The sequence below is a fragment of the Stegostoma tigrinum genome, unplaced genomic scaffold (assembly GCF_030684315.1).
Source record: "Stegostoma tigrinum isolate sSteTig4 unplaced genomic scaffold, sSteTig4.hap1 scaffold_115, whole genome shotgun sequence".
Lineage (NCBI taxonomy): Eukaryota > Metazoa > Chordata > Chondrichthyes > Orectolobiformes > Stegostomatidae > Stegostoma > Stegostoma tigrinum.
In genome coordinates, this window is record NW_026728065.1 from 102,473 (window position 1) to 129,778 (window position 27,306).

Genomic DNA, 27,306 nt, shown 5'->3' on the forward strand with positions numbered 1-27,306 from the left:
CGGGGACCAGTCCCTGTGAGTGGGTCAGTGCTGCGGGGACCAGTCCCTGTGAGCGGGTTAGGGCTGCGGGGACCAGTCCCTGTGAGCGGGTCAGGGCTGCGGGGACCAGTCCCTGTGAGCGGGTCAGGGCTGCGGGGACCATTCCCTGTGAGCGGGTCAGGGCTGCGGGGACCAGTCCCTGTCAGGGGGTCAGGGTTGCGGGGACCAGTCCCTGTGAGCTGGTCAGGGCTGCGGGGGCCAGTCGCTGTGAGCGGGTTAGGGCTGCGGGGGCCAGTCCCTGTGAGCGGGTCAGGGCTGCGGGGGCCACTGCCTGTGAGCGGGCCAGGGCTGTGGGGGCCAGTGCCTGTGAGCGGGCCAGGGCTGCGGCGGCCAGTGCCTGTGAGCGGGTCAGGGCTGCGGGGACCAGTCCCTGTCAGGAGGTCAGGGTTGCGGGGACCAGTCACTGTGAGCGGGTCAGGGCTGCAGGGGCCAGTCCCTGTGAGCGGGTCAGGGCTGCGGGAGCCAGTCCCTGTGAGCGGTTCAAGGCTGCGGGGGCCAGTGCCTGTGAGCGGGCCAGGGCTGTGGGGGCCAGTGCCTGTGAGTGGGCCAGGGCTGCGGCGGCCAGTGCCTGTGAGCGGGTCAGGGCTGCGGGGGACAGTCCCTGTGAGCGGATGAGGGCTGCGGGGGTCAGTCCCTGTGAGCGGGTCAGGGCTGCGGGGGTCAGTCCCTGTAAGCGGGTCAAGGCTGCGGGGGACAGTCCCTGAGAGCGGGTCAGGGCTGCGGGGGGCAGTCCCTGAGAGCGGGTCAGGGCTGCGGTGGCAAATAGCTGTCAGCGGGATTGGGCAGCGGGGGCCAGTCCCTGTGAGCGGGTCAGGGCTGCGGGGGACAGTCCCTGTGAACGGGTCAGGGCTGCGGGGGCCAGTCCATGTCAGCAGGACAGGGCTGCGGGGGACAGTGCCTGTGATTGTGTCATGGCTGCGGGGACCAGTCCCTGTGAGCGGGTCAGGGCTGCGGGGGCCAGTTCATGTCAGCAGGACAGGGCTGCGGGGGACAGTGCCTGTGATTGTGTCATGGCTGCGGGGACCAGTCCCTGTGAGCGGGTCAGGGCTGCGGGGGCCAGTCCCTGTGAGCGGGTCAGGGATGCCGGGGCCAGTCCCTGTGAGCGGGTCAGGGCTGCGGGGAACCAGTCCCTGTGATCGGGTCATGGCTGCGGGGGCCAGTCCCTGTGAGCGGGCCAGGGCTGCGGGGGCCAGTCCCTGTGAGCGGGCCTTGGCTGCGGGGACCAGTCCCTGTGAGCGGGTAAGGGCTGCGGGGACCAGTCCCTGTGAGCGGGTCAGGGCTGCGGGGACCAGACCCTGTGAGCGGGTCAGGGCTGCGGGGACCAGTCCCTGTGAGCGGGTAAGGGCTGCGGGGACCAGTCCCTGTGAGCGGGTCAGTGCTGCGGGGGCGAGTCCCTGTGAGCGGGCCAGGTCTGCGGGGGCCAGTCCCTGTGAGCGGGCCAGGGCTGCGGGCGCCAGTCCCTGAGAGCGGGTCAGGGATGCGGGGACCAGTCCCTGTGAGCGGGTGAGGGCTGCGGGGACCAGTCCCTGTCAGGGGGTCTGGGCTGCGCGGACCAGTCCCTGTGAGCGGGTCAGGGCTGCGGGGGCAAGTCCCTGTGAGCGGGTCAGGGCTGCGGGGGCCAGTCCCTGTGAGCGGGTCAGGGCTGCGGGGGACAATCCCTGTTAGCGGGTCAGGGCTGCGGTGGCAAATAGCTGTCAGGGGGTCAGGGCTGCGGGGACCAGTCCCTGTGAGCCGGACAGGGCTGCGGGGACCAGTCCCTGTGAGCGGGTCATGGCTGAGAGGACCAGTCCCGTGAACGGGTCAGGGCTGCGGGGACCAGTCCCTGTGAGCGGGTCAGGGCTGCGGCGACCAGTCCCTGTGAGCGGGTCAGGGCTGCGGGGACCAGTCCCTGTGAGCGGGTCAGGGCTGCGGGGACCAGTCCCTGTCAGGGGGTCAGGGCTGCGGGGACCAGTCCCTGTGAGCGGGTCAGGGCTGCGGGGGCCAGTCCCTGTGAGCGGTTCAGGGCTGCGGGGGCCAGTCCCTGTGAGCGGGTCAGGGCTGCGGGGGCCAGTTCCTGTGAGCGGGTCAGGGATGCGGGGGCCAGTGCCTGTGAGCGGGCCAGGGCTGCGGGGGCCAGTGCCTGTGAGCGGGCCAGGGCTGCGGGGGCCAGTGCCTGTGAGCGGGTCAGGGCTGCGGGGGCCAGTCCCTGTGATCGGGTCATGGCTGCGGGGGCCAGTCCCTGTCTGCGGGCCAGGGCTGCGGGGGCCAGTCCCTGTGAGCGGGCCAGGGCCGCGGGGACCAGTCCCTGTGAGCGGGTCATGGCTGAGGGGACCAGTCCCTGTGAACGGGTCAGGGCTGCGGGGACCAGTCCCTGTGAGCGGGTCAGGGCTGCGGGGACCAGTCCCTGTGAGCGGGTCAGGGCTGCGGGGACCAGTACCTGTGAGCGGGTCAGTGCTGCGGGGGCCATTCCCTGTGAGCGGGCCAGGGCTGCGGGGGCCAGTCCCTGTGAGCGGGCCAGGTCTGCGGGGGCCTGTCCCTGTGAGCGGGCCAGGGCTGCAGGGGCCAGTCCCTGTCAGTGGGCCAGGGCTGCGGGGGTCAGTCCCTGTGAGCGGGCCCGGGCTGCGGGGGCCAGTCCCTGTGAGCGGGCAAGGGCTGCGGGGGCCAGTCCCAGTGAGCGGGCCAGGGCTGCGGGGGCCATTCCCTGTGGGCGGGCCAGTTCTACGGGGGCCAGTCCCTGGCAGCGGGCCAGGGCTGCGGGGGACAGTCCCTTGGAGCGGGTCAGGGCTGCGGGGGACAGTCCCTGTGAGCGGGTCAGGGCTGCGGGGGACAGTCCCTGTGAGCGGGTCAGGGCTGCGGGGGCCAGTCCATGTCAGCGGGACAGGGCTGCGGGGGCCAGTCCCTGTGAGCGGGTGAGGGCTGCGGTGGCAAATAGCTGTCTGGGGGTCAGTGCTGCGGGGACCAGTCCCTGTGAGCGGGTCAGGGCTGCAGGGACCAGTCCTTGTGAGCGGGTCAGGGCTGCGGGGACCAGTCCCTGTGAGCGGGTCAGGGCTGCGGGGACCAGTCCCTGTGGGCGGGCCAGGGCTACGGGGGCCAGTCCCTGGCAGCGGGCCAGGGCTGCGGGGGACAGTCCCTTGGAGCGGGTCAGGGATGCGGGGGACAGTCCCTGTGAGCGGGTCAGGGCTGCGGGGGACAGTCCCTGTGAGCGGGTCAGGGCTGCGGTGGCAAATAGCTGTCTGGGGGTCAGTGCTGCGGGGACCAGTCCCTGTGAGCGGGTCAGGGCTGCAGGGACCAGTCCTTGAGACCGGGTCAGGGCTGCGGGGACCAGTCCCTGTGAGCGGGTCAGGGCTGCGGGGACCAGTCCCTGTGAGCGGGTCAGGGCTGCGGTGGCAAATAACTGTCAGGGGGTCAGGGCTGCGGGGGCCAGTCCCTGTGAGCCGGTCAGGGCTGCGGGGACCAGTCCTGTGAGCGCGTCAGTGCTGCGGGGACCAGTCACTGTGAGCGGGTTAGGGCTGCGGGGACCAGTCCCTGTGAGCGGGTCAGGGCTGCGGGGACCAATCCCTGTGAGCGGGTCAGGGCTGCGGGGACCAGTCCCTGTGATCGGGTCATGGCTGCGAAGGCCAGTGCCTGTCAGCGGGCCAGGTCTGCGGGGGCCACCCACTGTGAGCGGGCCAGGGTTGCGGGGGCCAGTCCCTGTGAGCGGGCCAGGGCTGCGGGGGCCAGTCCCTGTGAGCGGGCCAGGGCTGCGGGGGCCAGTCCCAGTGAGCGGGCCAGGGCTGCGGGGGCCATTCCCTGTGGGCGGGCCAGGGCTACGGGGGCCAGTCCCTGGCAGCGGGCCAGGCCTGCGGGGGACAGTCCCTTGGAGCGGGTCAGGGCTGCGGGGGACAGTCCCTGTGAGCGGGTCAGGGCTGCGGGGGACAGTCCCTGTGAGCGGGTCAGGGCTGCGGGGGACAGTCCCTGTGAGCGGGTCAGGGCTGCGGGGGACAGTCCCTGTGAGCGGGTCAGGGCTGCGGGGGCCAATCCATGTCAGGGGGACAGGGCTGCGGGAGACAGTGCCTGTGATCGTGTCATGGCTGCGGGGGCCAGTCCCTGTGAGCGGGTGAGGGCTGCGGTGGCAAATAGCTGTCTGGGGGTCAGTGCTGCGGGGACCAGTCCCTGTGAGCGGGTCAGGGCTGCAGGGACCAGTCCTTGAGACAGGGTCAGGGCTGCGGGGACCAGTCCCTGTGAGCGGGTCAGGGCTGCGGGGACCAGTCCCTGTGAGCGGGTCAGGGCTGCGGTGGCAAATAGCTGTCAGGGGGTCAGGGCTGCGGGGGCCATTCCCTGTGAGCGGGTCAGGGCTGCGGGGACCAGTCCTGTGAGCGGGTCAGTGCTGCGGGGACCAGTCCCTGTGAGCGGGTTAGGGCTGCGGGGACCAGTCCCTGTGAGCGGGTCAGGGCTGCGGGGAGCAGTCCCTGTGAGCGGGTCAGGGCTGCGGGGACCAGACCCTGTGATCGGGTCATGGCTGCGGGGACCAGTCCCTGTGATCGGGTCATGGCTGCGAAGGCCAGTCCCTGTCAGCGGGCCAGGTCTGCGGGGGCCACCCCCTGTGAGCGGGCCAGGGCAGCGGGGGCCAGTCCCTGTGAGCGGGCCAGGGCTGCGGGGGCCAGTCCCTGTGAGCGGGCCAGGGCTGCGGGGGCCAGTTCCTGTGAGCGGGCCAGGGCTGCGGGGGCCAGTCCCTGTGAGCGGGCCAGGGCTGCGGGGGCCAGTCCCTGTGAGCGGGCCAGGGCTGCAGGGGCTAGTCCCTGTGAGCGGGCCTGGGCTGCGGGGGCCAGTCCCTGTGAGCGGGCCAGGGCTGCGGGGGCCAGTCCATGTCAGCGGGACAGGGCTGCGGGGCACAGTGTCTGTGATCGTGTCATGGCTGCGGGGGCCAGTACCTGTGAGCCGGTGAGGGCTGCGGTGGCAAATAGCTGTCAGGGGGTCAGGGCTGCGGGGGCCAGTCCCTGTGAGCGGGTCAGGGTTGCGGGGATCAGTCCCTGTGAGCGGGTCAGTGCGGCGGGGACCAGTCCCTGTGAGCGGGTCAGGGCTGAGGGGACCAGTCCCTGTGAGCGGGACAGGGCTGCGGGGACCTGTCGCTGTGAGCGGGTCAGGGCTGCGGGGAATAGTCCCTGTCAGAGGGTCAGGGCTTCGGGGACCAGTCCCTGTGAGCGGGTCAGGGCTGCGGGGGCCAGTCCCTGTGAGCGGGTCAGGGCTGCGGGGGCAAGTCCCTGTGAGCGGGTCAGGGCTGCGGGGGCCAGTCCCTGTGATCGGGTCATGGCTGCGGGGGCCAGTCCCTGTCAGCGGGCCAGGGCTGCGGGGGCCAGTCCCTGTGAGCGGGCCAGGGCTGCGGGGGCCAGTCCCTGTGAGCGGGCCAGGGCTGCGGGGGCCAGTCCCTGTGAGCGGGCCAGGGCTGCGGGGGCCAGTTCCTGTGAGCGGGCCAGGGCTGCGGGGGCCAGTCCCTGTGAGGGGGCCAGGGCTGCGGGGGCCAGTCCCTGTGAGCGGGCCAGGGCTGCGGGGGCTAGTCCCTGTGAGCGGGCCAGGGCTGCGGGGGCCAGTCCCTGTGAGCGGGCCAGGGCTGCGGGGGCCAGTCCATGTCAGCGGGACAGGGCTGCGGGGCAAAGTGCCTGTGATCGTGTCATGGCTGCGGGGGCCAGTCCCTGTGAGCGGGTGAGGGCTGCGGTGGCAAATAGCTGTCAGGGGGTCAGGGCTGCGGGGGCCAGACCTAGTGAGCGGGTCAGGGCTGCGGGAACCAGCCCCTGTGAGCGGGTCAGTGCTGCAGGGACCAGTCCCTGTGAGCGGGTCTGGGCTGCGGGGACCAGTCCCTGTGATCGGGTCAGGGCTGCGGCGACCAGTCCCTGTGAGCGGGTTAGGGCTGCAGGGGCCAGTCCCTGTGAGCGGATCAGGGATGCGGGGGCCTGTGCCTGTGAGCGGGCCAGGGCTGCGGGGGCCAGTGCCTGTGAGCGGGTCAGGGCTGTGTGGGCCAGTCCCTGTGAGCGGGTCAGGGCTGCGGGGGCCAGTCCCTGTGATCGGGTCATGGCTGCGGGGGCCAGTACCTGTCTGCTTGCCAGGGCAGCGGGGGCCAGTCCCTGTGAGCGGGCCAGGGCTGCGGGGACCAGTCCCTGTGAGCGGGTCATGGCTGAGAGGACCAGTCCCTGTGAACGGGTCAGGGCTGCGGGGACCAGTCCCTGTGAGCGGGTCAGGGCTGCGGCGACCAGTCCCTGTGAGCGGGTCAGGGCTGCGGGGACCAGTCCCTGTGAGCGGGTCAGGGCTGCGGGGACCAGTCCCTGTCAGGGGGTCAGGGCTGCGGGGACCAGTCCCTGTGAGCGGGTCAGGGCTGCGGGGGCCAGTCCCTGTGAGCGGTTCAGGGCTGCGGGGGCCAGTCCCTGTGAGCGGGTCAGGGCTGCGGGGGCCAGTTCCTGTGAGCGGGTCAGGGATGCGGGGGCCAGTGCCTGTGAGCGGGCCAGGGCAGCGGGGGCCAGTGCCTGTGAGCGGGCCAGGGCTGCGGGGGCCAGTGCCTGTGAGCGGGTCAGGGCTGTGTGGGCCAGTCCCTGTGAGCGGGTCAGGGCTGCGGGGGCCAGTCCCTGTGATCGGGTCATGGCTGCGGGGGCCAGTCCCTGTCTGCGGGCCAGGGCTGCGGGGGCCAGTCCCTGTGAGCGGGCCAGGGCCGCGGGGACCAGTCCCTGTGAGCGGGTCATGGCTGAGGGGACCAGTCCCTGTGAACGGGTCAGGGCTGCGGGGACCAGTCCCTGTGAGCGGGTCAGGGCTGCGGGGACCAGTCCCTGTGAGCGGGTCAGGGCTGCGGGGACCAGTACCTGTGAGCGGGTCAGTGCTGCGGGGGCCATTCCCTGTGAGTGGGGCAGGGCTGCGGGGGCCAGTCCCTGTGAGCGGGCCAGGGCTGCGGGGGCCAGTCCCTGTGAGCGGGCCAGGGCTGCGGGGGCCAATCCCTGTGAGCGGGCCAGGGATGCGGGGGCTAGTCCCTGTCAGTGGGCCAGGGCTGCGGGGGCCAGTCCCTGTGCGCGGGTCAGGGCTGCGGGGGCCAGTCCCTGTGAGCGGGCCAGGGCTGCGGGGGCGAGTCCCTGTGAGCGGGCCAGGGCTGCGGGGGCCATTCCCTGTGGGCGGGCCAGGGCTACGGGGGCCAGTCCCTGGCAGCGGGCCAGGGCTGCGGGGGACAGTCCCTTGGAGCGGGTCAGGGCTGCGGGGGACAGTCCCTGTGAGCGGGTCAGGGCTGCGGGGGACAGTCCCTGTGAGCGGGTCAGGGCTGCGGGGGCCAGTCCATGTCAGCGGGACAGGGCTGCGGGGGACAGTGCCTGTGATCGTGTCATGGCTGCGGGTGCCAGTCCCTGTGAGCGGGTGAGGGCTGCGGTGGCAAATAGCTGTCAGGGGGTGAGGGCTGCGGGGGCCAGTTCCTGTGAGCGGGTCAGGGCTGCGGGGACCAGTCCCTGTGAGTGGGTCAGTGCTGCGGGGACCAGTCCCTGTGAGCGGGTCAGGGCTGCGGGGACCAGTCCCTGTGAGCGGGTCAGGGCTGCGGGGACCAGTCCCTGTGAGCGGGTCAGGGCTGCGGGGACCATTCCCTGTGAGCGGGTCAGGGCTGCGGGGACCAGTCCCTGTCAGGGGGTCAGGGTTGCGGGGACCAGTCCCTGTGAGCTGGTCAGGGCTGCGGGGGCCAGTCGCTGTGAGCGGGTTAGGGCTGCGGGGGCCAGTCCCTGTGAGCGGGTCAGGGCTGCGGGGGCCCCTGCCTGTGAGCGGGCCAGGGCTGTGGGGGCCAGTGCCTGTGAGCGGGTCAGGGCTGCGGCGGCCAGTGCCTGTGAGCGGGTCAGGGCTGCGGGGACCAGTCCCTGTCAGGAGGTCAGGGTTGCGGGGACCAGTCACTGTGAGCGGGTCCGGGCTGCAGGGGCCAGTCCCTGTGAGCGGGTCAGGGCTGCGGGAGCCAGTCCCTGTGAGCGGTTCAGGCTGCGGGGGCCAGTGCCTGTGAGCGGGCCAGGGCAGTGGGGGCCAGTGCCTGTGAGTGGGCCAGGGCTGCGGCGGCCAGTGCCTGTGAGCGGGTCAGGGCTGCGGGGGACAGTCCCTGTGAGCGGATGAGGGCTGCGGGGGTCAGTCCCTGTGAGCGGGTCAGGGCTGCGGGGGTCAGTCCCTGTAAGCGGGTCAAGGCTGCGGGGAACAGTCCCTGAGAGCGGGTCAGGGCTGCGGGGGCCAGTCCATGTCAGCAGGACAGGGCTGCGGGGGACAGTGCCTGTGATTGTGTCATGGCTGCGGGGACCAGTCCCTGTGAGCGGGTCAGGGCTGCGGGGGCCAGTCCCTGTGAGCGGGTCAGGGATGCCGGGGCCAGTCCCTGTGAGCGGGTCAGGGCTGCGGGGGCCAGTCCCTGTGATCGGGTCATGGCTGCGGGGGCCAGTCCCTGTGAGCGGGCCAGGGCTGCGGGGGCCAGTCCCTGTGAGCGGGCCTTGGCTGCGGGGACCAGTCCCTGTGAGCGGGTAAGGGCTGCGGGGACCAGTCCCTGTGAGCGGGTCAGGGCTGCGGGGACCAGACCCTGTGAGCGGGTCAGGGCTGCGGGGACCAGTCCCTGTGAGCGGGTAAGGGCTGCGGGGACCAGTCCCTGTGAGCGGGTCAGTGCAGCGGGGGCGAGTACCTGTGAGCGGGCCAGGTCTGCGGGGGCCAGTCCCTGTGAGCGGGCCAGGGCTGCGGGGGCCAGTCCCTGTGAGCGGGTGAGGGCTGCGGGGACCAGTCCCTGTCAGGGGGTCTGGGCTGCGCGGACCAGTCCCTGTCAGGGGGTCAGGGCTGCGGGGACCAGTCCCTGTGAGCCGGACAGGGCTGCGGGGACCAGTCCCTGTGAGCGGGTCATGGCTGAGAGGACCAGTCCCGTGAACGGGTCAGGGCTGCGGGGACCAGTCCCTGTGAGCGGGTCAGGGCTGCGGCGACCAGTCCCTGTGAGCGGGTCAGGGCTGCGGGGACCAGTCCCTGTGAGCGGGTCAGGGCTGCGGGGACCAGTCCCTGTCAGGGGGTCAGGGCTGCGGGGACCAGTCCCTGTGAGCGGGTCAGGGCTGCGGGGGCCAGTCCCTGTGAGCGGTTCAGCGCTGCGGGGGCCAGTCCCTGTGAGCGGGTCAGGGCTGCGGGGGCCAGTTCCTGTGAGCGGGTCAGGGATGCGGGGGCCAGTGCCTGTGAGCGGGCCAGGGCTGCGGGGGCCAGTGCCTGTGAGCGGGCCAGGGCTGCGGGGGCCAGTGCCTGTGAGCGGGTCAGGGCTGCGGGGGCCAGTCCCTGTGATCGGGTCATGGCTGCGGGGGCCAGTCCCTGTCTGCGGGCCAGGGCTGCGGGGGCCAGTCCCTGTGAGCGGGCCAGGGCCGCGGGGACCAGTCCCTGTGAGCGGGTCATGGCTGAGGGGACCAGTCCCTGTGAACGGGTCAGGGCTGCGGGGACCAGTCCCTGTGAGCGGGTCAGGGCTGCGGGGACCAGTCCCTGTGAGCGGGTCAGGGCTGCGGGGACCAGTACCTGTGAGCGGGTCAGTGCTGCGGGGGCCATTCCCTGTGAGCGGGCCAGGGCTGCGGGGGCCAGTCCCTGTGAGCGGGCCAGGTCTGCGGGGGCCAGTCCCTGTGAGCGGGCCAGGGCTGCGGGGGCCAGTCCCTGTCAGTGGGCCAGGGCTGCGGGGGTCAGTCCCTGTGAGCGGGCCCGGGCTGCGGGGGCCAGTCCCTGTGAGCGGGCAAGGGCTGCGGGGGCCAGTCCCAGTGAGCGGGCCAGGGCTGCGGGGGCCATTCCCTGTGGGCGGGCCAGGGCTACGGGGGCCAGTCCCTGTCAGCGGGCCAGGGCTGCGGGGGACAGTCCCTTGGAGCGGGTCAGGGCTGCGGGGGACAGTCCCTGTGAGCGGGTCATGGCTGCGGGGGACAGTCCCTGTGAGCGGGTCAGGGCTGCGGGGGCCAGTCCATGTCAGCGGGACAGGGCTGCGGGGGACAGTGCCTGTGATCGTGTCATGGCTGCGGGGGCCAGTCCCTGTGAGCGGGTGAGGGCTGCGGTGGCAAATAGCTGTCTGGGGGTCAGTGCTGCGGGGACCAGTCCCTGTGAGCGGGTCAGGGCTGCAGGGACCAGTCCTTGTGAGCGGGTCAGGGCTGCGGGGACCAGTCCCTGTGAGCGGGTCAGGGCTGCGGGGACCAGTCCCTGTGAGCGGGTCAGGGCTGCGGTGGCAAATAGCTGTCTGGGGGTCAGTGCTGCGGGGACCAGTCCCTGTGAGCGGGTCTGGGCTGCGGGGACCAGTCCCTGTGAGCGGGTCAGCGCTGCGGCGACCAGTCCCTGTGAGCGGGTCAGGGCTGCGGGGGCCAGTGCCTGTGAGCGGGCCAGGGCTGCGGGGGCCAGTGCCTGTGAGCGGGTCAGGGCTGTGTGGGCCAGTCCCTGTGAGCGGGTCAGGGCTGCGGGGGCCAGTCCCTGTGAGCGGGTCAGGGCTGCAGGGGCCAGTCCCTGTGAGCGGGTCAGGGCTGCGGCGACCAGTCCCTGTGAGCGGGTCAGGGCTGCGGGGGCCAGTCCCTGTGAGCGGGTCAGGGCTGCGGGAACCAGCCCCTGTGTGCGGGTCAGTGCTGCGGGGACCAGTCCCTGTGAGCGGGTCTGGGCTGCGGGGACCAGTCCCTGTGAGCGGGTCAGGGCTGCGGCGACCAGTCCCTGTGAGCGGGTCAGGGCTGCGGGGACCAGTCCCTGTGAGCGGGTCAGGGCTGCGGGGACCAGTCCCTGTCAGGGGGTCAGGGCTGCGGGGACCAGTCCCTGTGAGCGGGTCATGGCTGCGGGGGCCAGTCCCTGTGAGCGGGCCAGGGCTGCAGGGGCTAGTCCTTGTGAGCGGGCCTGGGCTGCGGGGGCCAGTCCCTGTGAGCGGGCCAGGGCTGCGGGGGCCAGTCCATGTCAGCGGGACAGGGCTGCGGGGCACAGTGTCTGTGATCGTGTCATGGCTGCGGGGGCCAGTACCTGTGAGCCGGTGAGGGCTGGCGGTGGCAAATGGCTGTCAGGGGGTCAGGGCTGCGGGGGCCAGTCCCTGTGAGCGGGTCAGGGTTGCGGGGATCCGTCCCTGTGAGCGGGTCAGTGCTGCGGGGACCAGTCCCTGTGAGCGGGTCAGGGCTGCGGAGACCAGTCCCTGTGAGCGGGACAGGGCTGCGGGAACCTGTCGCTGTGAGCGGGTCAGGGCTGCGGGGACCAGTCCCTGTGAGCGGGTCAGGGCTGCGGGTGCCAGTCCCTGTGAGCGGGTCAGGGCTGCGGGGGCCAGTCCCTGTGAGCGGGTCAGGGCTGCGGGGGCCAGTCCCTGTGATCGGGTCATGGCTGCGGGGGCCAGTCCCTGTGAGCGGGCCAGGTCTGCGGGGGCCAGTCCCTGTGAGCGGGCCAGGGCTGCGGGGGCCAGTCCCTGTGAGCGGGCCAGGGCTGCAGGGGCCAGTCCCTGTGAGCGGGCCAGGGCTGCGGGGGCCAGTTCCTGTGAGCGGGCCAGGGCTGCGGGGGCCAGTCCCTGTGAGCGGGCCATGGCTGCGGGGGCCAGTCCCTGTGAGCGGGCCAGGGCTGCGGGGGCCAGTCCATGTCAGCGGGACAGGGCTGCGGGGCAAAGTGCCTGTGATCGTGTCATGGCTGCGGGGGCCAGTCCCTGTGAGCGGGTGAGGGCTGCGGTGGCAAATAGCTGTCAGGGGGTCAGGGCTGCGGGGGCCAGTCCCTGTGAGCGGGTCAGGGCTGCGGGAACCAGCCCCTGTGAGCGGGTCAGTGCAGCGGGGACCAGTCCCTGTGAGCGGGTCTGGGCTGCGGGGACCAGTCCCTGTGAGCGGGTCAGCGCTGCGGCGACCAGTCCCTGTGAGCGGGTCAGGGCTGCGGGGACCAGTCCCTGTGAGCGGGTCAGGGCTGCGGGGACCAGTCCCTGTCAGGGGGTCAGGGCTGCGGGGACCAGTCCCTGTGAGCGGGTCAGGGCTGCGGGGGCCAGTCCCTGTGAGCGGGTCAGGGCTGCAGGGGCCAGTCCCTGTGAGCGGGTCAGGGCTGCGGTTGCCAGTCCCTGTGAGCGGGTCAGGGATGCGGGGGCCTGTGCCTGTGAGCGGGCCAGGGCTGCGGGGGCCAGTGCCTGTGAGCGGGCCAGGGCTGCGGGGGCCAGTGCCTGTGAGCGGGTCAGGGCTGTGTGGGCCAGTCCCTGCGAGCGGGTCAGGGCTGCGGGGGCCAGTCGCTGTGATCGGGTCATGGCTGCGGGGGCCAGTCCCTGTCTGCGTGCCAGGGCTGCGGGGGCCAGTCCCTGTGAGCGGGCCAGGGCTGCGGGGACCAGTCCCTGTGAGCGGGTCATGGCTGAGAGGACCAGTCCCTGTGAACGGGTCAGGGCTGCGGGGACCAGTCCCTGTGAGCGGGTCAGGGCTGCGGCGACCAGTCCCTGTGAGCGGGTCAGGGCTGCGAGGACCAGTCCCTGTCAGGGGGTCAGGGCTGCGGGGGCCAGTCCCTGTGAGCGGGTCAGGGCTGCGGGGGCCAGTCCCTGTGAGCGGATCAGGGCTGCGGCGACCAGTCCCTGTGATCCGGTCAGGGCTGCGGGGACCAGTCCCTGTGAGCCGGACAGGGCTGCGGGGACCAGTCCCTGTGAGCGGGTCATGGCTGAGAGGACCAGTCCCTGTGAACGGGTCAGGGCTGCGGGGACCAGTCCCTGTGAGCGGGTCAGGGCTGCGGCGACCAGTCCCTGTGAGCGGGTCAGGGCTGCGGGGACCAGTCCCTGTGAGCGGGTCAGGGCTGCGGGGACCAGTCCCTGTCAGGGGGTCAGGGCTGCGGGGACCAGTCCCTGTGAGCGGGTCAGGGCTGCGGGGGCCAGTCCCTGTGAGCGGTTCAGGGCTGCGGGGGCCAGTCCCTGTGAGCGGGTCAGGGCTGCGGGGGCCAGTTCCTGTGAGCGGGTCAGGGATGCGGGGGCCAGTGCCTGTGAGCGGGCCAGGGCTGCGGGGGGCCAGTGCCTGTGAGCGGGCCAGGGCTGCGGGGGCCAGTGCCTGTGAGCGGGTCAGGGCTGCGGGGGCCAGTCCCTGTGATCGGGTCATGGCTGCGGGGGCCAGTCCCTGTCTGCGGGCCAGGGCTGCGGGGGCCAGTCCCTGTGAGCGGGCCAGGGCCGCGGGGACCAGTCCCTGTGAGCGGGTCATGGCTGAGGGGACCAGTCCCTGTGAACGGGTCAGGGCTGCGGGGACCAGTCCCTGTGAGCGGGTCAGGGCTGCGGGGACCAGTCCCTGTGAGCGGGTCAGGGCTGCGGGGACCAGTACCTGTGAGCGGGTCAGTGCTGCGGGGGCCATTCCCTGTGAGCGGGCCAGGGCTGCGGGGGCCAGTCCCTGTGAGCGGGCCAGGTCTGCGGGGGCCAGTCCCTGTGAGCGGGCCAGGGCTGCGGGGGCCAGTCCCTGTCATTGGGCCAGGGCTGCGGGGGTCAGTCCCTGTGAGCGGGCCCGGGCTGCGGGGGCCAGTCCCTGTGAGCGGGCAAGGGCTGCGGGGGCCAGTCCCAGTGAGCGGGCCAGGGCTGCGGGGGCCATTCCCTGTGGGCGGGCCAGGGCTACGGGGGCCAGTCCCTGTCAGCGGGCCAGGGCTGCGGGGGACAGTCCCTTGGAGCGGGTCAGGGCTGCGGGGGACAGTCCCTGTGAGCGGGTCAGGGCTGCGGGGGACATTCCCTGTGAGCGGGTCAGGGCTGCGGGGGCCAGTCCATGTCAGCGGGACAGGGCTGCGGGGGACAGTGCCTGTGATCGTGTCATGGCTGCGGGGGCCAGTCCCTGTGAGCGGGTGAGGGCTGCGGTGGCAAATAGCTGTCTGGGGGTCAGTGCTGCGGGGACCAGTCCCTGTGAGCGGGTCAGGGCTGCAGGGACCAGTCCTTGTGAGCGGGTCAGGGCTGCGGGGACCAGTCCCTGTGAGCGGGTCAGGGCTGCGGGGACCAGTCCCTGTGAGCGGGTCAGGGCTGCGGTGGCAAATAGCTGTCAGGGGGTCAGGGCTGCGGGGGCCAGTCCCTGTGAGCGGGTCAGGGCTGCGGGGACCAGTCCTGTGAGCGGGTCAGTGCTGCGGGGACCAGTCCCTGTGAGCGGGTTAGGGCTGCGGGGACCAGTCCCTGTGAGCGGGTCAGGGCTGCGGGGACCAGTCCCTGTGAGCGGGTCAGGGCTGCGGGGACCAGTCCCTGTGATCGGGTCATGGCTGCGAAGGCCAGTCCCTGTCAGCGGGCCAGGTCTGCGGGGGCCACCCCCTGTGAGCGGGCCAGGGCTGCGGGGGCCAGTTCCTGTGAGCGGGCCAGGGCTGCGGGGGCCAGTCCCTGTGAGCGGGCCAGGGCTGCGGGGGCCAGTCCCTGTGAGCGGGCCAGGGATGCAGGGGCTAGTCCCTGTGAGCGGGCCAGGGCTGCGGGGGCCAATCCCTGTGAGGGGGCCAGGGCTGCGGGGGCCAGTCCCTGTGAGCGGGCCAGGGCTGCGGGGGCTAGTCCCTGTGAGCGGGCCAGGGCTGCGGGGGCCAGTCCCTGTGAGCGGGCCAGGGCTGCGGGGGCCAGTCCATGTCAGCGGGACAGGGCTGCGGGGCAAAGTGCCTGTGATCGTGTCATGGCTGCGGGGGCCAGTCCCTGTGAGCGGGTGAGGGCTGCGGTGGCAAATAGCTGTCAGGGGGTCAGGGCTGCGGGGGCCAGTCCCTGTGAGCGGGTCAGGGCTGCGGGAACCAGCCCCTGTGAGCGGGTCAGTGCTGCGGGGACCAGTCCCTGTGAGCGGGTCTGGGCTGCGGGGACCAGTCCCTGTGAGCGGGTCAGGGCTGCGGCGACCAGTCCCTGTGAGCGGGTCAGGGCTGCGGGGACCAGTCCCTGTGAGCGGGTCAGGGCTGCGGGGACCAGTCCCTGTCAGGGGGTCAGGGCTGCGGGGACCAGTCCCTGTGAGCGGGTCAGGGCTGCGGGGTCAGTCCCTGTGAGCGGGTCAGGGCTGCAGGGGCCAGTCCCTGTGAGCGGGTCAGGGCTGCGGGGGCCAGTCCCTGTGAGCGGGTCAGGGATGCGGGGGCCTGTGCCTGTGAGCGGGCCAGGGCTGCGGGGGCCAGTGCCTGTGAGCGGGCCAGGGCTGCGGGGTCCAGTGCCTGTGAGCGGGTCAGGGCTGTGTGGGCCAGTCCCTGTGAGCGGGTCAGGGCTGCAGGGGCCAGTCCCTGTGAGCGGGTCAGGGCTGCAGGGGCCAGTCCCTGTGAGCGGGTCAGGGCTGCGGCGACCAGTCCCTGTGAGCGGGTCAAGGCTGCGGGGGCCAGTCCCTGTGAGCGGGTCAGGGCTGCGGGAACCAGCCCCTGTGTGCGGGTCAGTGCTGCGGGGACCAGTCCCTGTGAGCGGGTCTGGGCTGCGGGGACCAGTCCCTGTGAGCGGGTCTGGGCTGCGGCGACCAGTCCCTGTGAGCGGGTCAGGGCTGCGGGGACCAGTCCCTGTGAGCGGGTCAGGGCTGCGGGGACCAGTCCCTGTCAGGGGGTCAGGGCTGCGGGGACCAGTCCCTGTGAGCGGGTCATGGCTGCGGGGGCCAGTCCCTGTGAGCGGGCCAGGGCTGCAGGGGCTCGTCCCTGTGAGCGGGCCAAGCTGCGGGGGCCAGTCCCTGTGAGCGGGCCAGGGCTGCGGGGGCCAGTCCATGTCAGCGGGACAGGGCTGCGGGGCACAGTGTCTGTGATCGTGTCATGGCTGCGGGGGCCAGTACCTGTGAGCAGGTGAGGGCTGGCGGTGGCAAATGGCTGTCAGGGGGTCAGGGCTGCGGGGGCCAGTCCCTGTGAGCGGGTCAGGGTTGCGGGGATCCGTCCCTGTGAGCGGGTCAGTGCTGCGGGGACCAGTCCCTGTGAGCGGGTCAGGGCTGCGGAGACCAGTCCCTGTGAGCGGGACAGGGCTGCGGGGACCTGTCGCTGTGAGCGGGTCAGGGCTGCGGGGACCAGTCCCTGTCAGAGGGTCAGGGCTGCGGGGACCAGTCCCTGTGAGCGGGTCAGGGCTGCGGGTGCCAGTCCCTGTGAGCGGGTCAGGGCTGCGGGGGCCAGTCCCTGTGAGCGGGTCAGGGCTGCGGGGGCCAGTCCCTGTGATCGGGTCATGGCTGCGGGGGCCAGTCCCTGTGAGCGGGCCAGGTCTGCGGGGGCCAGTCCCTGTGAGCGGGCCAGGGCTGCGGGGGCCAGTCCATGTGAGCGGGCCAGGGCTGCGGGGGCCAGTTCCTGTGAGCGGGCCAGGGCTGCGGGGGCCAGTCCCTGAGAGCGGGCCATGGCTGCGGGGGCCAGTCCCTGTGAGCGGGCCAGGGCTGCGGGGGCCAGTCCATGTCAGCGGGACAGGGCTGCGGGGCAAAGTGCCTGTGATCGTGTCATGGCTGCGGGGGCCAGTCCCTGTGAGCGGGTGAGGGCTGCGGTGGCAAATAGCTGTCAGGGGGACAGGGCTGCGGGGGCCAGTCCCTGTGAGCGGGTCAGGGCTGCGGGAACCAGCCCCTGTGAGCGGGTCAGTGCAGCGGGGACCAGTCCCTGTGAGCGGGTCTGGGCTGCGGGGACCAGTCCCTGTGAGCGGGTCAGCGCTGCGGCGACCAGTCCCTGTGAGCGGGTCAGGGCTGCGGGGACCAGTCCCTGTGAGCGGGCCAGGGCTGCGGGGGCCAGTCCATGTCAGCGGGACAGGGCTGCGGGGCAAAGTGCCTGTGATCGTGTCATGGCTGCGGGGGCCAGTCCCTATGAGCGGGTGAGGGCTGCGGTGGCAAATAGCTGTCAGGGGGTCAGGGCTGCGGGGGCCAGTCCCTGTGAGCGGGTCAGGGCTGCGGGAACCAGCCCCTGTGAGCGGGTCAGTGCAGCGGGGACCAGTCCCTGTGAGCGGGTCTGGGCTGCGGGGACCAGTCCCTGTGAGCGGGTCAGCGCTGCGGGTACCAGTCCCTGTGAGCGGGTCAGGGCCGCGGGGACCAGTCCCTGTGAGCGGGTCAGGGCTGCGGGGGCCAGTCCCTGTGAGCGGGTCAGGGCTGCAGGGGCCAGTCCCTGTGAGCGGGTCAGGGCTGCGGTTGCCAGTCCCTGTGAGCGGGTCAGGGATGCGGGGGCCTGTGCCTGTGAGCGGGTCAGGGCTGCGGGGGCCAGTGCCTGTGAGCGGGCCAGGGCTGCGGGGGCCAGTGCCTGTGAGCGGGTCAGGGCTGTGTGGGCCAGTCCCTGCGAGCGGGTCAGGGCTGCGGGGGCCAGTCCCTGTGATCGGGTCATGGCTGCGGGGGCCAGTCCCTGTCTGCGTGCCAGGGCTGCGGGGGCCAGTCCCTGTGAGCGGGCGAGGGCTGCGGGGACCAGTCCCTGTGAGCGGGTCATGGCTGAGAGGACCAGTCCCTGTGAACGGGTCAGGGCTGCGGGGACCAGTCCCTGTGAGCGGGTCAGGGCTGCGGCGACCAGTCCCTGTGAGCGGGTCAGGGCTGCGGGGACCAGTCCCTGTCAGGGGGTCAGGGCTGCGGGGACCAGTCCCTGTGAGCGGGTCAGGGCTGCGGGGGACAGTCCCTGTGAGCGGATCAGGGCTGCGGGGGCCAGTCCCTGTGAGCGGGTCAGGGCTGCGGGGGCCAGTTCCTGTGAGCGGGTCAGGGATGCGGGGGCCAGTGCCTGTGAGCGGGCCAGGGCTGCGGGGACCAGTCCCTGTGAGCGGGTCAGGGCTGCGGGGACCAGTCCCTGTGAGCGGGTCAGGGCTGCGGTGGCAAATAGCTGTCTGGGGGTCAGGGCTGCGGGGACCAGTCCCTGTGAGCGGGTCAGGGCTGCCGGGACCAGTCCTTGTGACCGGGTCAGGGCTGCGGGGACCAGTCCCTGTGAGCGGGTCAGGGCTGCGGGGACCAGTCCCTGTGAGCGGGTCAGGGCTGCGGTGGCAAATAGCTGTCAGGGGGTCAGGGCTGCGGGGGCCAGTCCCTGTGAGCGGGTCAGGGCTGCGGGGACCAGTCCCTGTGAGCGGGTCAGTGCTGTGGGGACCAGTCCCTGTGAGCGGGTTAGGGCTGCGGGGACCAGTCCCTGTGAGCGGGTCAGGGCTGCGGGGACCAGTCCCTGTGAGCGGGTCAGGGCTGCGGGGACCATTCCCTGTGAGCGGGTGAGGGCTGCGGGGACCAGTCCCTGTCAGGGGGTCAGGGTTGCGGGGACCAGTCCCTGTGAGCTGGTCAGGGCTGCGGGGGCCAGTCCCTGTGAGCGGGTCAGGGCTGCGGGGGACAATCCCTGTTAGCGGGTCAGGGCTGCGGTGGCAAATAGCTGTCAGGGGGTCAGGTCTGCGGGGGCCAGTCCCTGTGAGCGGGTCAGGGCTGCGGGAACCAATCCCTATGAGCGGGTCAGGGCTGCGGCGACCAGTCCCTGTGATCCGGTCAGGGCTGCGGGGACCAGTCCCTGTGAGCCGGACAGGGCTGCGGGGACCAGTCCCTGTGAGCGGGTCATGGCTGAGAGGACCAGTCCCTGTGAACGGGTCAGGGCTGCGGGGACCAGTCCCTGTGAGCGGGTCAGGGCTGCGGCGACCAGTCCCTGTGAGCGGGTCAGGGCTGCGGGGACCAGTCCCTGTGAGCGGGTCAGGGCTGCGGGGACCAGTCCCTGTCAGGGGGTCAGGGCTGCGGGGACCAGTCCCTGTGAGCGGGTCAGGGCTGCGGGGGCCAGTCCCTGTGAGCGGTTCAGGGCTGCGGGGGCCAGTCCCTGTGAGCGGGTCAGGGCTGCGGGGGCCAGTTCCTGTGAGCGGGTCAGGGATGCGGGGGCCAGTGCCTGTGAGCGGGCCAGGGCTGCGGGGGCCAGTGCCTGTGAGCGGGCCAGGGCTGCGGGGGCCAGTGCCTGTGAGCGGGTCAGGGCTGCGGGGGCCAGTCCCTGTGATCGGGTCATGGCTGCGGGGGCCAGTCCCTGTCTGCGGGCCAGGGCTGCGGGGGCCAGTCCCTGTGAGCGGGCCAGGGCCGCGGGGACCAGTCCATGTGAGCGGGTCATGGCTGAGGGGACCAGTCCCTGTGAACGGGTCAGGGCTGCGGGGACCAGTCCCTGTGAGCGGGTCAGGGCTGCGGGGACCAGTCCCTGTGAGCGGGTCAGGGCTGCGGGGACCAGTACCTGTGAGCGGGTCAGTGCTGCGGGGGCCATTCCCTGTAAGCGGGCCAGGGCTGCGGGGGCCAGTCCCTGTGAGCGGGCCAGGTCTGCGGGGGCCAGTCCCTGTGAGCGGGCCAGGGCTGCGGGGGCCAGTCCCTGTGAGCGGGCCAGGGCTGCGGGGGCCAGTCCCTGTCAGTGGGCCAGGGCTGCGGGAGACAGTCCCTTGGAGCGGGTCAGTGCTGCGGGGGACAGTCCCTGTGAGCGGGTCAGGGCTGCGGGGGACAGTCCCTGTGAGCGGGTCAGGGCTGCGGGGGCCAGTCCATGTCAGCGGGACAGGGCTGCGGGGGACAGTGCCTGTGATCGTGTCATGGCTGCAGGGGCCAGTCCCTGTGAGCGGGTGAGGGCTGCGGTGGCAAATAGCTGTCTGGGGGTCAGTGCTGCGGGGACCAGTCCCTGTGAGCGGGTCAGGGCTGCAGGGACCAGACCTTGTGAGCGGGTCAGGGCTGCGGGGACCAGTCCCTGTGAGCGGGTCAGGGCTGCGGGGACCAGTCCCTGTGAGCGGGTCAGGGCTGCGGTGGCAAATAGCTGTCAGGGGGTCAGGGCTGCGGGGGCCAGTCCCTGTGAGCGGGTCAGGGCTGCGGGGGCCAGTCCTGTGAGTGGGTCAGTGCTGCGGGGACCAGTCCCTGTGAGCGGGTCAGGGCTGCGGGGACCAGTCCCTTTGAGCGGGTCCGGGCTGCGGGGCCCAGTCCCTGTGAGCGGGTCAGGGCTGCGGGGACCAGTCCCTGTGATCGGGTCATGGCTGCGAAGGCCAGTCCCTGTCAGCGGGCCAGGTCTGCGGGGGCCACCCACTGTGAGCGGGCCAGGGCTGCGGGGGCCAGTCCCTGTGAGCGGGCCAGGGCTGCGGGGGTCAGTCCCTGTGAGCGGGCCAGGGCTGCAGGGGCTAGTCCCTGTGAGCGGGCCAGGGCTGCGGGGGCAAGTCCCTGTGAGGGGGCCAGGGCTGCGGGGGCCAGTCCCTGTGAGCGGGCCAGGGCTGCGGGGGCTAGTCCCTGTGAGCGGGCCAGGGCTGCGGGGGCCAGTCCCTGTGAGCGGGCCAGGGCTGCGGGGGCCAGTCCATGTCAGCGGGACAGGGCTGCGGGGCAAAGTGCCTGTGATCGTGTCATTGCTGCGGGGGCCAGTCCCTGTGAGCGGGTGAGGGCTGCGGGGGCAAATAGCTGTCAGGGGGTCAGGGCTGCGGGGGCCAGTCCCTGTGAGCGGGTCAGGGCTGCGGGAACCAGCCCCTGTGAGCGGGTCAGTGCTGCGGGGACCAGTCCCTGTGAGCGGGTCTGGGCTGCGGGGACCAGTCCCTGTGAGCGGGTCAGGGCTGCGGCGACCAGTCCCTGTGAGCGGGTCAGGGCTGCGGGGACCAGTCCCTGTGAGCGGGTCAGGGCTGCGGGGACCAGTCCCTGTGAGCGGGTCAGGGCTGCGGGGACCAGTCCCTGTCAGGGGGTCAGGGCTGCGGGGACCAGTCCCTGTGAGCGGGTCAGGGCTGCGGGGTCAGTCCCTGTCAGCGGGTCAGGGCTGCAGGGGCCAGTCCCTGTGAGCGGGTCAGGGCTGCGGAGACCAGTCCCTGTGAGCGGGACAGGGCTGCGGGGACCTGTCGCTGTGAGCGGGTCAGGGCTGCGGGGACCAGTCCCTGTCAGAGGGTCAGGGCTGCGGGGACCAGTCCCTGTGAGCGGGTCAGGGCTGCGGGTGCCAGTCCCTGTGAGCGGGTCAGGGCTGCGGGGGCCAGTCCCTGTGAGCGGGTCAGGGCTGCGGGGGCCAGTCCCTGTGATCGGGTCATGGCTGCGGGGGCCAGTCCCTGTGAGCGGGCCAGGTCTGCGGCGGCCAGTCCCTGTGAGCGGGCCAGGGCTGCGGGGGCCAGTCCCTGTGAGTGGGCCAGGTCTGCGGGGGCCAATCCCTGTGAGCGGGCCAGGTCTGCGGGGGCCAGTTCCTGTGAGCGGGCCAGGGCAGCGGGGGCCAGTCCCTGTGAGCGGGCCATGGCTGCGGGGGCTAGTCCCTGTGAGCGGGCCAGGGCTGCGGGGGCCAGTCCATGTCAGCGTCACAGGGCTGCGGGGCAAAGTGCCTGTGATCGTGTCATGGCTGCGGGGGCCAGTCCCTGTGAGCGGGTGAGGGCTGCGGTGGCAAATAGCTGTCAGGGGGTCAGGGCTGCGGGGGCCAGTCCCTGTGAGCGGGTCAGGGCTGCGGGAACCAGCCCCTGGAAGCGGGTCAGTGCAGCGGGGACCAGTCCCAGTGAGCGGGTCTGGGCTGCGGGGACCAGTCCCTGTGAGCGGGTCAGCGCTGCGGCGACCAGTCCCTGTGAGCGGGTCAGGGCTGCGGGGACCAGTCCCTGTGAGCGGGTCAGGGCTGCGGGGACAAGTCCCTGTCAGGGGGTCAGGGCTGCGGGGACCAGTCCCTGTGAGCGGGTCAGGGCTGCGGGGGCCAGTCCCTGTGAGCGGGTCAGGGCTGCAGGAGCCAGTCCCTGTGAGCGGGTCAGGGCTGCGGTTGCCAGTCCCTGTGAGCGGGTCAGGGATGCGGGGGCCTGTGCCTGTGAGCGGGCCAGGGCTGCGGGGGCCAGTGCCTGTGAGCGGGCCAGGGCTGCGGGGGCCAGTGACTGTGAGCGGGTCAGGGCTGTGTGGGCCAGTCCCTGCGAGCGGGTCAGGGCTGCCGGGGCCAGTCCCTGTGATCGGGTCATGGCTGCGGGGGCCAGTCCCTGTCTGCGTGCCAGGGCTGCGGGGGCCAGTCCCTGTGAGCGGGCCAGGGCTGCGGGGACAAATCCCTGTGAGCGGGTCATGGCTGAGAGGACCAGTCCCTGTGAACGGGTCAGGGCTGCGGGGACCAGTCCCTGTGAGCGGGTCAGGGCTGCGGCGACCAGTCCCTGTGAGGGGGTCAGGGCTGCGGGGACCAGTCCCTGTCAGGGGGTCAGGGCTGCGGGGACCAGTCCCTGTGAGCGGGTCAGGGCTGCGGGGGCCAGTCCCTGTGAGCGGATCAGGGCTGCGGGGGCCAGTCCCTGTGAGCGGGTCAGGGCTGCGGGGGCCAGTTCCTGTGAGCGGGTCAGGGATGCGGGGGCCAGTGCCTGTGAGCGGGCCAGGGCTGCGGGGACCAGTCCCTGTGAGCGGGTCAGGGCTGCGGGGACCAGTCCCTGTGAGCGGGTCAGGGCTGCGGTGGCAAATAGCTGTCGGGGGTCAGGGCTGCGGGGACCAGTCCCTGTGAGCGGGTCAGGGCTGCCGGGACCAGTCCTTGTGACCGGGTCAGGGCTGCGGGGACCAGTCCCTGTGAGCGGGTCAGGGCTGCGGGGACCAGTCCCTGTGAGCGGGTCAGGGCTGCGGTGGCAAATAGCTGTCAGGGGGTCAGGGCTGCGGGGGCCAGTCCCTGTGAGCGGGTCAGGGCTGCGGGGACCAGTCCCTGTGAGCGGGTCAGTGTTGTGGGGACCAGTCCCTGTGAGCGGGTCAGGGCTGCGGGGACCAGTCCCTGTGAGCGGGTCAGGGCTGCGGGGACCAGTCCCTGTGAGCGGGTCAGGGCTGCGGGGACCATTCCCTGTGAGCGGGTCAGGGCTGCGGGGACCAGTCCCTGTCAGGGGGTCAGGGTTGCGGGGACCAGTCCCTGTGAGCTGGTCAGGGCTGCGGGGGCCAGTCCCTGTGAGCGGGTCAGGGCTGCGGGGGACAATCCCTGTTAGCGGGTCAGGGCTGCGGTGGCAAATAGCTGTCAGGGGGTCAGGGCTGCGGGGGCCAGTCCCTGTGAGCGGGTCAGGGCTGCGGGAACCAATCCCTATGAGCGGGTCAGGGCTGCGGGGACCAGTCCCTGTGATCCGGTCAGGGCTGCGGGGACCAGTCCCTGTGAGCCGGACAGGGCTGCGGGGACCAGTCCCTGTGAGCGGGTCATGGCTGAGAGGACCAGTCCCGTGAACGGGTCAGGGCTGCGGGGACCAGTCCCTGTGAGCGGGTCAGGGCTGCGGCGACCAGTCCCTGTGAGCGGGTCAGGGCTGCGGGGACCAGTCCCTGTGAGCGGGTCAGGGCTGCGGGGACAAGTCCCTGTCAGGGGGTCAGGGCTGCGGGGACCAGTCCCTGTGAGCGGGTCAGGGCTGCGGGGGCCAGTCCCTGTGAGCGGTTCAGGGCTGCGGGGACCAGTCCCTGTGAGCGGGTCAGGGCTGCGGGGAATAGTACCTGTGAGCGGGTCAGTGCTGCGGGGGCCATTCCCTGTGATCGGGCCAGGGCTGCGGGGGCCAGTCCCTGTGAGCGGGCCAGGTCTGCGGGGGCCAGTCCCTGTGAGCGGGCCAGGGCTGCGGGGGCCAGTCCCTGTGAGCGGGCCAGGGCTGCGGGGGCCAGTCCCTGTCAGTGGGCCAGGGCTGCGGGGGTCAGTACCTGTGAGCGGGCCCGGGCTGCGGGGGCCAGTCCCTGTGAGCGGGCAAGGGCTGCGGGGGCCAGTGCCAGTGAGCGGGCCAGGGCTGCGGGGGCCATTCCCTGTGGGCGGGCCAGGGCTACGGGGGCCAGTCCCTGTCAGCGGGCCAGGGCTGCGGGGGACAGTCCCTTGGAGCGGTTCAGGGCTGCGGGGGACAGTCCCTGTGAGCGGGTCAGGGCTGCGGGATACAGTCCCTGTGAGCGGGTCAGGGCTGCGGGGGCCAGTCCATGTCAGCGGGACAGGGCTGCGGGGGACAGTGCCTGTGATCGTGTCATGGCTGCGGGGGCCAGTCCCTGTGAGCGGGTGAGGGCTGCGGTGGCAAATAGCTGTCTGGGGGTCAGTGCTGCGGGGACCAGTCCCTGTGAGCGGGTCAGGGCTGCAGGGACCAGTCCTTGTGAGCGGGTCAGGGCTGCGGGGACCAGTCCCTGTGAGCGGGTCAGGGTTGCGGGGACCAGTCCCTGTGAGCGGGTCAGGGCTGCGGTGGCAAATAGCTGTCAGGGGGTCAGGGCGGCGGGGGCCAGTCCCTGTGAGCGGGTCAGTGCTGCGGGGACCAGTCCCTGTGAGCGGGTTAGGGCTGCGGGGACCAGTCCCTGTCAGGGGGTCAGGGTTGCGGGGACCAGTCCCTGTGAGCTGGTCAGGGCTGCGGGGGCCAGTCCCTGTGAGCGGGTCAGGGCTGCGGGGGACAATCCCTGTTAGCGGGTCAGGGCTGCGGTGGCAAATAGCTGTCAGGGGGTCAGGGCTGCGGGGGCCAGTCCCTGTGAGCGGGTCAGGGCTGCGGGAACCAATCCCTATGAGCGGGTCAGGGCTGCGGGGACCAGTCCCTGTGATCCGGTCAGGGCTGCGGGGACCAGTCCCTGTGAGCCGGACAGGGCTGCGGGGACCAGTCCCTGTGAGCGGGTCATGGCTGAGAGGACCAGTCCCGTGAACGGGTCAGGGCTGCGGGGACCAGTCCCTGTGAGCGGGTCAGGGCTGCGGCGACCAGTCCCTGTGAGCGGGTCAGGGCGGCGGGGACCAGTCCCTGTGAGCGGGTCAGGGCTGCGGGGACAAGTCCCTGTCAGGGGGTCAGGGCTGCGGGGACCAGTCCCTGTGAGCGGGTCAGGGCTGCGGGGGCCAGTCCCTGTGAGCGGTTCAGGGCTGCGGGGACCAGTCCCTGTGAGCGGGTCAGGGCTGCGGGGAATAGTACCTGTGAGCGGGTCAGTGCTGCGGGGGCCATTCCCTGTGATCGGGCCAGGGCTGCGGGGGCCAGTCCCTGTGAGCGGGCCAGGTCTGCGGGGGCCAGTCCCTGTGAGCGGGCCAGGGCTGCGGGGGCCAGTCCCTGTGAGCGGGCCAGGGCTGCGGGGGCCAGTCCCTGTCAGTGGGCCAGGGCTGCGGGGGTCAGTACCTGTGAGCGGGCCCGGGCTGCGGGGGCCAGTCCCTGTGAGCGGGCAAGGGCTGCGGGGGCCAGTGCCAGTGAGCGGGCCAGGGCTGCGGGGGCCATTCCCTGTGGGCGGGCCAGGGCTACGGGGGCCAGTCCCTGTCAGCGGGCCAGGGCTGCGGGGGACAGTCCCTTGGAGCGGGTCAGGGCTGCGGGGGACAGTCCCTGTGAGCGGGTCAGGGCTGCGGGGGACAGTCCCTGTGAGCGGGTCAGGGCTGCGGGGGCCAGTCCATGTCAGCGGGACAGGGCTGCGGGGGACAGTGCCTGTGATCGTGTCATGGCTGCGGGGGCCAGTCCCTGTGAGCGGGTGAGGGCTGCGGTGGAAAATAGCTGTCTGGGGGTCAGTGCTGCGGGGACCAGTCCCTGTGAGCGGGTCAGGGCTGCAGGGACCAGTCCTTGTGAGCGGGTCAGGGCTGCGGGGACCAGTCCCTGTGAGCGGGTCAGGGTTGCGGGGACCAGTCCCTGTGAGCGGGTCAGGGCTGCGGTGGCAAATAGCTGTCAGGGGATCAGGGCGGCGGGGGCCAGTCCCTGTGAGCGGGTCAGTGCTGCGGGGACCAGTCCCTGTGAGCGGGTTAGGGCTGCGGGGACCAGTCCCTGTGAGCGGGCCAGGGCTGCGGGGGCCAGTCCCTGTGAGGGGGCCAGGGCTGCGGGGGCCAGTCCCTGTGAGCGGGCCAGGGCTGCGGGGGCTAGTCCCTGTGAGCGGGCCAGGGCTGCGGGGGCCAGTCCCTGTGAGCGGGCCAGGGCTGCGGGGGCCAGTCCATGTCAGCGGGACAGGGCTGCGGGGCAAAGTGCCTGTGATCGTGTCATGGCTGCGGGGGCCAGTCCCTGTGAGCGGGTGAGGGCTGCGGTGGCAAATAGCTGTCAGGGGGTCAGGGCTGCGGGGGCCAGTCCCTGTGAGCGGGTCAGGGCTGCGGGAACCAGCCCCTGTGAGCGGGTCAGTGCTGCGGGGACCAGTCCCTGTGAGCGGGTCTGGGCTGCGGGGACCAGTCCCTGTGAGCGGGTCAGGGCTGCGGCGACCAGTCCCTGTGAGCGGGTCAGGGCTGCGGGGACCAGTCCCTGTGAGCGGGTCAGGGCTGCGGGGACCAGTCCCTGTGCGCGGGTCAGGGCTGCGGGGACCAGTCCCTGTCAGGGGGTCAGGGCTGCGGGGACCAGTCCCTGTGAGCGGGTCAGGGCTGCGGGGTCAGTCCCTGTGAGCGGGTCAGGGCTGCAGGGGCCAGTCCCTGTGAGCGGGTCAGGGCTGCGGGGGCCAGTCCCTGTGAGCGGGTCAGGGATGCGGGGGCCTGTGCCTGTGAGCGGGCCAGGGCTGCGGGGGCCAGTGCCTGTGAGCGGGCCAGGGCTGCGGCGACCAGTCCCTGTGAGCGGGTCAGGGCTGCGGGGACCAGTCCCTGTGAGCGGGTCAGGGCTGCGGGGACCAGTCCCTGTCAGGGGGTCAGGGCTGCGGGGACCAGTCCCTGTGAGCGGGTCATGGCTGCGGGGGCCAGTCCCTGTGAGCGGGCCAGGGCTGCAGGGGCTAGTCCCTGTGAGCGGGCCTGGGCTGCGGGGGCCAGTCCCTGTGAGCGGGCCAGGGCTGCGGGGGCCAGTCCATGTCAGCGGGACAGGGCTGCGGGGCACAGTGTCTGTGATCGTGTCATGGCTGCGGGGGCCAGTACCTGTGAGCCGGTGAGGGCTGCGGTGGCAAATGGCTGTCAGGGGGTCAGGGCTGCGGGGGCCAGTCCCTGTGAGCGGGTCAGGGTTGCGGGGATCAGTCCCTGTGAGCGGGTCAGTGCTGCGGGGACCAGTCCCTGTGAGCGGGTCAGGGCTGCGGAGACCAGTCCCTGTGAGCGGGACAGGGCTGCGGGGGCCTGTCGCTGTGAGCGGGTCAGGGCTGCGGGGACCAGTCCCTGTCAGAGGGTCAGGGCTGCGGGGACCAGTCCCTGTGAGCGGGTCAGGGCTGCGGGTGCCAGTCCCTGTGAGCGGGTGAGGGCTGAGGGGGCCAGTCCCTGTGAGCGGGCCAGGGCTGCGGGGGCCAGTTCCTGTGAGCGGGCCAGGGCTGCGGGGGCCAGTCCCTGTGAGCGGGCCAGGGCTGCGGGGGCCAGTTCCTGTGAGCGGGCCAGGGCTGCGGGGGCCAGTCCCTGTGAGGGGGCCAGGGCTGCGGGGGCCGGTCCCTGTGAGCGGGCCAGGGCTGCGGGGGCAAGTCCCTGTGAGCGGGCCATGGCTGCGGGGGCCAGTCCCTGTGAGCGGGCCAGGGCTGCGGGGGCAAGTCCATGTCAGCGGGACAGGGCTGCGGGGCAAAGTGCCTGTGATCGTGTCATGGCTGCGGGGGCCAGTCCCTGTGAGCGGGTGAGGGCTGCGGTGGCAAATAGCTGTCAGGGGGTCAGGGCTGCGGGGGCCAGTCCCTGTGAGCGGGTCAGGGCTGCGGGAACCAGCCCCTGTGAGCGGGTCAGTGCAGCGGGGACCAGTCCCTGTGAGCGGGTCTGGGCTGCGGGGACCAGTCCCTGTGAGCGGGTCAGGGATGCGGGGGCCTGTGCCTGTGAGCGGGC